Raw genomic sequence first — 9750 nt, 5'->3', positions numbered from 1 at the left:
CAAAATCTCCCAAATACAAATACGAACGCTCCCCAAAATCTGGTGTCACTGAGTACATGAGCATCTAATATGAATACAAATCTGGAAAAGTACGGTCTACAATAGTCTAAGACCAAAAGTACAGTAATACAGAGATAGGGAAGGAGAGACAAGGTCTGCAAAATACGGCAGCTACCTCTGAATCTCCGAAAAATCAGCTGTACGGAAGAATCAACACCCGCTATGTCCGGGAACACCTGGAACTGCACACGATGTACAAGGTATAGTATGAGTACAACCAACTCAACAAGTAACAATAATAAATAAGGAACTGAAGATAGTAACGAGCTACATAGTTATGGTTCATTTCCAGTAATCCCAACAAAGAATAGACATGCTATCAAATCTGGCAGTTTAATGTCAAATTAATTTTTATACAGTTCCTGTTCATAAAATCCGTATATCAACAATTTTTCAGAAATTTCATAACAATGACAGATAGCAACTAAATGCAACAACAAATGGAATTCAAGTACAACCTCTCAGAACAACAATCACTCCCTGGGCTCCCAGCCCTCATCACTCACTCAATGGGTACCCACGCTCACTGGGGGTGTACATACTCCGGAGGGGCTCCTACAGCCCAAGCGCTATAATCTGCACGGATAACTCACGTGCTGTACGGACAACTCGCATGCCATAATATAAATATCTAGATCCGCACGACCAACTCACGTGCCATAGTATAATATAAGGATCCGCACGGCCAACTCACGTGCTATAGTATAATATAAGGATCAGCACAGCCAACTCACGTGCTATAGTATCAATATCTCACATTCAGGCCCTCGACCTCACTCAGTCATAAATCTCTCCAGTTTCTCGGGCTCTCAATAATCATGAAATTATCCCAAACAACAATGATATGATGTATTAATAATAATAATAACAGAGAATGAGATAAAATGTGCAAGTAAAAATTGAGACTGAGTACATATAGCATTTAGCAGGCAATTCAATAAGTACGCGACCTCTGTGGATCCCAACAGTACTATCACATAGCCTAAGCATGATTTCTAACATGGTTTATAGTCAAATATTATCAACACATAGAGAGCATATGACTAAAAACAAATTATTCAACTTTAAAGTTTCCCGGGACGGACCAAGTCACAATCCTCTTGGTGCACGCCCACACGCTCGTCACCTAGAATGTGCGTCACCTCCAAAATAATCGCATGATACCAAAATCCCGGGTTTCATATCCTCAGGACCAGATTTAAAACTGTTACTTACTTCAAGCCGTGAAATTTTTATTCCGCAATGTCCTTTCCTCGTGAATTGGTCTCCAAACTCCTCGAATCTGGCCATAAATAATTCATTTCAGTCAATAAAATTTATTGGAATTAATTCCATAAGAAAATAATAATTTTCCATAAAAATCTGAAAATTAGCTCAAAAATCGCCCGTGGGGCCCACATCTCGAAACTCGACAAAAGTTTCAAAATCCGGAAGCTCATTCAACCACGAGTCTAACCATACTAATTTTACCAAAATCCGACCCCAACTCGACCCTCAAATCTTCAATTTAGACCAAGAGGGTTTTTAATTTTTTCCAACTCAATTCACCAATTAAATGATAAAAACAATTATAAATTCGGGTAATTTAACCAATATTGAGTTAAGAACACTTACCTCGTTGTTTCCTCTGAAAATCACCCAAAATCGCCTCAAATCCGAGTTCCGAATCGTCAAAAACTCTCACTGCCCAGGCTTTTCTTCTTCGCGAACGCGGTCAGTGCCTCGCGTTCGCGAAGCACAAAATAGCTCCTATCCAAATTCCTCCTTCGCGAACGCGATGATTTATTCCCCCTCACTACGCGAACGCGACACCCCTACGCGAACACGTAGACCAATTGCCTGAGATCCTCAGCTGCTTCCTCTCTTCTTCGCGAACGCGTAACACCTCTCGCGTTCGCGATGCACACCCTGTCCACCCTTCGCGAACGCGTGCTTCTTTTCGCGAACGTGAAGAGCAAATATTGCCAGCCTCTCAGTTCCTCTTTGCGAACGCGAGGCTCCATTCACGAACGCAATGAAGGAAATCAGATGGTGCATCAGAAAAATTCCAGCAGAGTTCCAAGTCAAAAATCCAACCCGTTGACCATCCGAAACTCACCCGAGCCCCTCGGGACCTCGACCAAATATACCAATAAGTCCTAAAATATCATACGGACTTAGTCAAATCTTCAAATCACCTCAAACAACTCTAAAACCATTAATTACACCCCAATTCAAGCCTAATGAACTTTGAAATTTCTAATTTCTACAAACGACTCCGGAACCTATCAAATCACGTCCGATTGACCTCAAATTTTTTACACAAGTCATAAATGACATAACAAAGGTATTCCAATTTTTAGAATTCGATTCCGACTCCGATATCAAAAAGTCTACCCCCCGGTCAAACTTCTCAAAAATTAAACTTTCGGCATTTCAAGCCTAATTCCTCCACGGACCTCCAAATAATATTTCGGACACGCTCCTAAGCCCAAAATCACCATACAGAGCTATTGGAATTATCAGAATTAAATTCCGAGGTACTTTACATATAAGTCAATATCCGGTCAACTATTTCAACTTAAGCTTCCAACGTGAAGTCATGGAGCTCTCTCTCCCCAACTAGAACCATAATCACTTTCTAAGCCGACTTTCAATATTATCCTCCCGAATATACTGTAATCAAACCTGATAGTACCCATTCTAGGTCCAATGACCTTATACTATTAAACTCAACTATCCCACAGACACGTCCCATCAATATAACTCTAGCTACAACTGCGCAACCCGTGTACCCAATTATGGGAGATGTCTCAAGGAAGAGAACCATATTGCAAGCTCAACAAGCACCACCACAACCACAATGTTACAATCAACTCCTCAAATTTTGTGAAGAGGATAACCGTAAGTGCATGTGCACATTTGTAGAGGAAGGAAATTAATAGATAAGATAAATTATTATAGAAATAGAATTCCCACACGCGGCACGGACAACTCACGTGCCAATAATATGAATCGCCCGGCATGGTCACAGGCCTCCAGCCCCAACATATCATACAAGAGTAATTAAACCAGTACACTTGTATATGATAATGACATAAGATTCTTATGCTCCTGGACTGGTATAAATAGCACGCCATAGTGTAAGCATGTGCAAAGTCTGCTATCACACTTCAAATCGGAAATGTTTAACGCAGAATTAGTAACTACCCCGTTTATTCAGGAAAATTAACCTCTTTGTAACCTCAAATGTAGCCCAGATAGTTATCAACAAAGGCATGAACATGAGAAACGTTATAACTATACGCTTAACAATCAACTCTAGGCATATCATAGCCTAAGCATTCTTTCGAGTATGAATACTTGCCCTGATGCTCGCACATTGGCTCAAACCTCATATATATGCACACTTATAGCGCGTAGCTATCATAAATAATTAACACAACTAGTGCCTCCACTGAGTTTAAATAAAATACTCACCTCAAACATACTGCAAACCGAAATAATATACTTCTGAGACTCTCAGTCTCCAAATTCATCAAACATATGAATCACTGTAATTGATCCCAACTCCAGCACTAGAATGACTAACACATCTTCCATTCACGATCTTTCTATAAGGAATACTTTCATAATTCTCCCGTGCCATATAGCAATAATTTGAATATCAGCAGTCTATCAACCAGGCGAGTACTGCAATACCGATGAACATTCGTAAGTCAAAACACAACGCGCCTTCTGAAATGCGCACCCTTCTCAGAAATTACCGGGCAGTTATAACATTCATCGAAATATCTGAAACTAACCATGCTGTCCAACATTCGTTACCTTCTCTTTAAGACTGAACTGTCACCTTGTACATGTAAATCCTAATCCCGCACAACACACCACATCTATCATGTCATCATGTGACAAGCACAATAATTTCATTATCAACTTTGAGTCACCAGTAATTTACCTACCCGATTAGTTAGAAACCTTTCTCTTGTTCCCAAACAGGAGGAAATCACAATACATAACATGTTCCTCACGCCGGTAAGACATATCCGGCTCAAACCATGGTAGAAACCATCAGGAACACTTTGAAATCCATTTGCACACAACCAAATTATCAGAACTAAATTCATCTAACTCCACCAAGCCACAAGTTGCCAAATCCGAGAGTATTGCCACAAAACACCCGTAAAATCCCATATCATCATAAGAACCAAAAGAACCAAGTATACCATTACCATACTGATCCAGCATATTATCCATTTGTCCTATTTTCTCCGAGTTTCTTCTGAATCACCCTCAAGTTGACATTTCTCCTTGTCAAAACACTACTATCCTTACCCAAAGCTCACTACAAGACATCCTAATATAAAACCACATCGCCCTAAGGCCCATAAGCCACTGTATTCTTCTTAACCACCTTCATAAATACCCCAACCGTAACACTCACTCTAAAAATACCTTATGCGATTTTAAAATTGTTCCTCTTTCCTTTCTTATACTGAAATGTAGAATCCATAGTCAAACAGAATTACCGCACGTCCCGATACCATCTAAAGTAAGTAACTGATTCTAGTGATATACAAATTCAATTTTTTTTTATTTTCACATATACATTTTGAATCCATTAGAACCCCCTCGATAGTCATCCACTCTGCTCAAATCTAATTTACTCTGCCCCAAACGAGCCGAAAGACATGTGCTCCTTTAGCATAGTCAACACTCAAATAAGTAACCCTGCCTTAACACGACCAATCAAACTCATACTTCGTGTGCACTATATCCTTCAAAATAACAACTTAATTGTTCTATAATTTTCATATTTCTATAAAGTGCCATATAACCCGTATTCAGGAATTTTCTTACTCGGGTCATCCTCGATCTCCATCTCTGCAAGTCGTAACTGATCTATAAGTATGTCTCCGACCAAAACTAAAATTTAACACATAACCATGAAATCAAATTGTCAATAGCAGGCTCCCCCACTTAGCTTTAAGCTGCAATTATATAAAATTAGAACCCGCAAGAATTTCTCCTTCTCAATTACCAAGATCTCGCACCGTTAACCCGTCATACTTCTCAAAGTCTTTTGTTAAGCTTTTCATGAACATTCTAAATCACCAGCCACAGTCACACACTCGACCTCTTACCAGGTAGAAACTAATATTTCTCGCAGAAGTTTCATCAACATCACGCCACCGCTAACTACTCACAGGAGATAACCCACATGTGGAATTCCTTACCGACATCTTCCAACGACGTTGCATTGGGTGCAACGACCACGTAATCAGTAAATTCTCCTGAGCTCATTCTCCCCCACCATTTTTCTAACTCTGCACTTTCCCTATTGACATCAACTGAAAGTTCAACAATACTTTCAGAACTCAAGTCATATTGCACCTGAAACGATAATCAGATCTTCACATCCCTCTTCATTTCAAACAAACTCCTTTCTGCCATATTCAATCTTTCTTCGTACAGTAACCATCACTCCAAATAAAGTCTGTAGGCCAAATCATATTCTATCACGATTCCAAACCGTTCAACACTTCCTCAAGGCACACAACTACCCCACCACATAATCTATATGCTAATTTGCCACTGTTACTTCGGTTAAACCATCTCGTTTAAGCGACTTCTTAACCTCTACTTCTCCCACTTGACCTGCTAGTACTTCAACCACCGCGAAACACTTCCCGTCATGTCTTCCCTCATAATTTGCTGCCCAACTGTTGCATCAAATCAAAATGCATCTCTGTAGCACCTGAACCAATAAATTATTACCGACTCTAAGCCTCTACGAAGATCATCTTTATCGAGCCATCAACATTAGAAATACCCATTCGATTCTGAACCGCTGCACACAGCTATCTCAGACAACCGCCCCTCATGCACCATTTCATAACACCCTGCCCCGAAGGCGAAATCCAAGAAGACCGTATCACTGGCGGACCATAATGCGTTCAAACAAGGACGACAACACAACATCACAATGAAAATTCGACCATGCTCGCAAATACCAACTCTTGTTACTTTAACAACCAAACTTGGATATCTATAGTCCGACTGCCTTTCCTCCGCTGGAATTAATTGCTGAACCCCTTAATCATGTATTGAGAAATCCTCTCTTCGAGCCATTCACCGCCTCAACACATAATGAGCACCTTACCATTGCACCAATATTATGCGATAACAACGCATAGCCATTATACCAACCCGTGCACAGTCTCGAAATCATATACTGAGCTGGAATAAAAGAATATTCGAATCATCTTAATACATCCCGCAGTTACATCATACTCATCACAAAGCCATTTCGCCACTCATCGAGCCACAAATTTCACTCGTAGGGACATTACCGGACATATGAGTCCAAATGTACAGGTTACAACTGAAGCTACCGAGCCTAATCTGCGGTCTAAACCTGACCTAAAGTCCTCCAGACTGGCCCATCACCAAAACACGGAATATACATCTCAAACATCGTTCGTAGAATCACAAGCTGGTGATGTACAACTGATACTGAGCGCTCATGTGCGCATACAAATGCGTGGAAGGATTCAAAGAGTTATGTTTCATGCTGAATCAATTCTACACGATAGAATACAAGAAGAAAATTTTTCCTAAGGGTTCGACATCATCTCGAAGATAAGTACAGACGTCTCCGTACCGATCCGCAAGACTCTACTCAACCTGCTCATGACTCGTGAGGCCTATGTAACCTAGGCTCTGATACCAAATTGTTACGACCCAAAATCTCACCCGTCGTGATGGCGCCTATCTCGATACTAGGCAAGCTGTTAATGTCACTAAACCACAATTTCTTTTATGTCTGAAAATATAATATTTAAATACAATACAAAATCTCCCAAATACAAATACGAACGCTCCCCAAAACCTGGTGTCACTGAGTACATGAGCATCTACTATGAATACAAATCTGAAAAAGTACGGTCTACAATAGTCTAAGACCAAAAGTACAGTAATACAGAGATAGGGAAGGAGAGACAAGGTCTGCGAAACACGGCAGCTACCTCTGAATCTCCGAAAAATTAGCTGTACGGAAGAATCAACACCCGCTATGTCCGAAAATACCTGGATCTGCACACGAAGTGCAGGGTATAGTATGAGTACAACCAACTCAGCAAGTAACAATAATAAATAAGGAACTGAAGATAGTAACGAGCTACACAGTTATGGTTCATTTCCAGTAATCCCAACAAAGAATAGACATGCTATCAAATCTGGCAGTTTAATGTCAAATTAATTTTTATACAGTTCCTGTTCATGAAATCCGTATATCAACAATTTTTCAGAAATTTCACAACAATAACAGATAGCAACTAAATGCAACAACAAATGGAATTCAAGTACAACCTCTCAGAACAACAATCATTCCCTGGGCTCCCAGCCCTCATCACTCCCTGGGATCCCAGCTCTCATCACTCACTCAATGGGTACCCGCGCTCACTGGGGGTGTACAGACTCCGAAGGGGCTCCTACAACTCAAGCGCTATAATCTACACGGATAACTCACGTGCTGTACGGACAACTCACATGCCATAATATAAATATCTAGATCCGTACGACCAACTCACGTGCCATAGTATAATATAAGGATCCGCACGGCCAACTCACGTGCTATAGTATAATATAAGGATCCACACGGCCAACTCATGTGCTGCACGGACAACTCACGTGCTATAGTATCAATATCTCACATTCAGGCCCTCGGCCTCACTCAGTCATAAATCTCTCCAGTCTCTCGGGCTCTCAATAATCATGAAATTAGCCTAAACAACAATGATATGATGTATTAATAATAATAACAGAGAATGAGATAAAATGTGCAAGTAAAAACTGAGACTGAGTACATATAGCATTTAGCAGGCAATTCAACAAGTACGCGACCTTTGTGGGTCATAACAGTACTATCACATAGCCTAAGCATGATTTCTAACATGGTTTACAGTCAAATTTTATCAACACATAGAGAGCATATAGCTAACAACAAATTATTCAACTTTACAGTTTCCCGGGACGGACCAAGTCACAATCCCCTCGGTGCACGCCCACACGCCCGTCACCTAGCATGTGCGTCACCTCCAAAATAATCACATGATACCAAAATTCGAGGTTTCATACCCTCAGGACCAGATTTAAAATGGTTACTTACTTCAAGCCGTGAAATTCTCATTCCGCAATGTTCTTTCCTCGTGAATTGGTCTCCAAACGCCTCGAATCTGGCCATAGATAATTCGTTTCACTCAATAAATTTCATTGGAATTAATTCCATAAGAAAACAATAATTTTCCATAAAAATCCAAAAATTAGCTCAAAAATCGCCCGTGGGGCCCACGTCTCGGAACTTGATAAAAGTTATAAAATCCGGAAGTCCATTCAATCACGAGTCTAACCATACCAATTTTACCAAAATCCGACCCCAACTCGACCCTCAAATCTTCAATTTAGACCAAGAGGGTTTTCAAATTTTTCCCAACTCAATTTACCAATTAAATGATAAAAACAACCATGAATTCGGGTAATTTAACCAATATTGAGTTAAGAACACTTACCCCGTTATTTCCTCCGAAAATCACCCAAAATCGCCTCAAATCCGAGCTCCAAATCGTCAAAAACTGTTTGAGAACTTAAACTCACTGCCCAGGCTTTTATTCTTCGCGAACGCGGTCAGTGCCTCGCGTTCGCGAAGCACAAAATAGGTCCTGTCCAAATTCCTCCTTTGCGAACGCGTTCAACCCCTCGCAAATGCGATGATTTGTTCCCCCTCACTGCGCGAACGCGACACCCCCTACGCGAACGCGTAGACCAATTGCCTAGGGTCCTCAGCTGCTTTCTCTCTTTTTCGCGAACGCATAACACCTCTCGTGTTTGCGATGCACACCCAGTCCACCCTTCGCGAACGCGTGCTTCTCTTCGCGAATGCGAAGAGAAAATATTGCCAGCCTCTCAGTTCCTCTTCGCGAACGCGAGTCTCCATTCGCGAACGCGATGAAGGAAACCAGATGGTGCATCAGAAAAATTCCAGCTGCATTCCAAGTCAAAAATCCATCACGTTGACCATCCGAAACTCACCCGAGCCATCAGGACCTCAACCAAATATACCAACAAGTCCTAAAACATCATACGGACTTAGTCGAATCTTCAAATCACCTCAAACAACGCTAAAACCATGAATTACGCCCCAATTCAAGTCTAATGAACTTTGAAATTTTTAATTTCTACAAACAACTCCGGAACCTATCAAATCACGTACGTTTGACCTCAAATTTTGCACACAAGTCATAAATAACATAACAGAGGTATTTCAATTTTCAGAATCGGATTCCAATCCTGATATCAAAAAGTCAACCCCCCGGTTAAACTTCTCAAAAATTAAACTTTCGGCATTTCAAGCCTAATTTCTCTACGGACCTTCAAATAATATTCCGGACACGTTCCTAAGCCCAAAATCACCATACGGAGCTATTGGAATCATGAGAATTAAATTCCGAGGTCCTTTACACATAAGTCAATATCCGGTCAACTATTTCAACTTAAGCTTCCAACGGAAAAAATTCATTCTTCAAAGCTAACTCCGAAATACCTTAAAACCAAAATCGATAATTCACACAAGTCATAATACCTCGTAGGAAGTTATTCAAGACTTCAAATAGTTGAAAGGAGCGTAAATGCTCAAAACGACAAGTCGGGTCG

This window comes from Nicotiana tabacum, chromosome 12 (assembly GCF_000715075.1).
Source record: "Nicotiana tabacum cultivar K326 chromosome 12, ASM71507v2, whole genome shotgun sequence".
Classification (NCBI taxonomy): Eukaryota; Viridiplantae; Streptophyta; class Magnoliopsida; order Solanales; family Solanaceae; genus Nicotiana; species Nicotiana tabacum.
Note: the sequence above shows the minus strand (reverse complement) of the source record.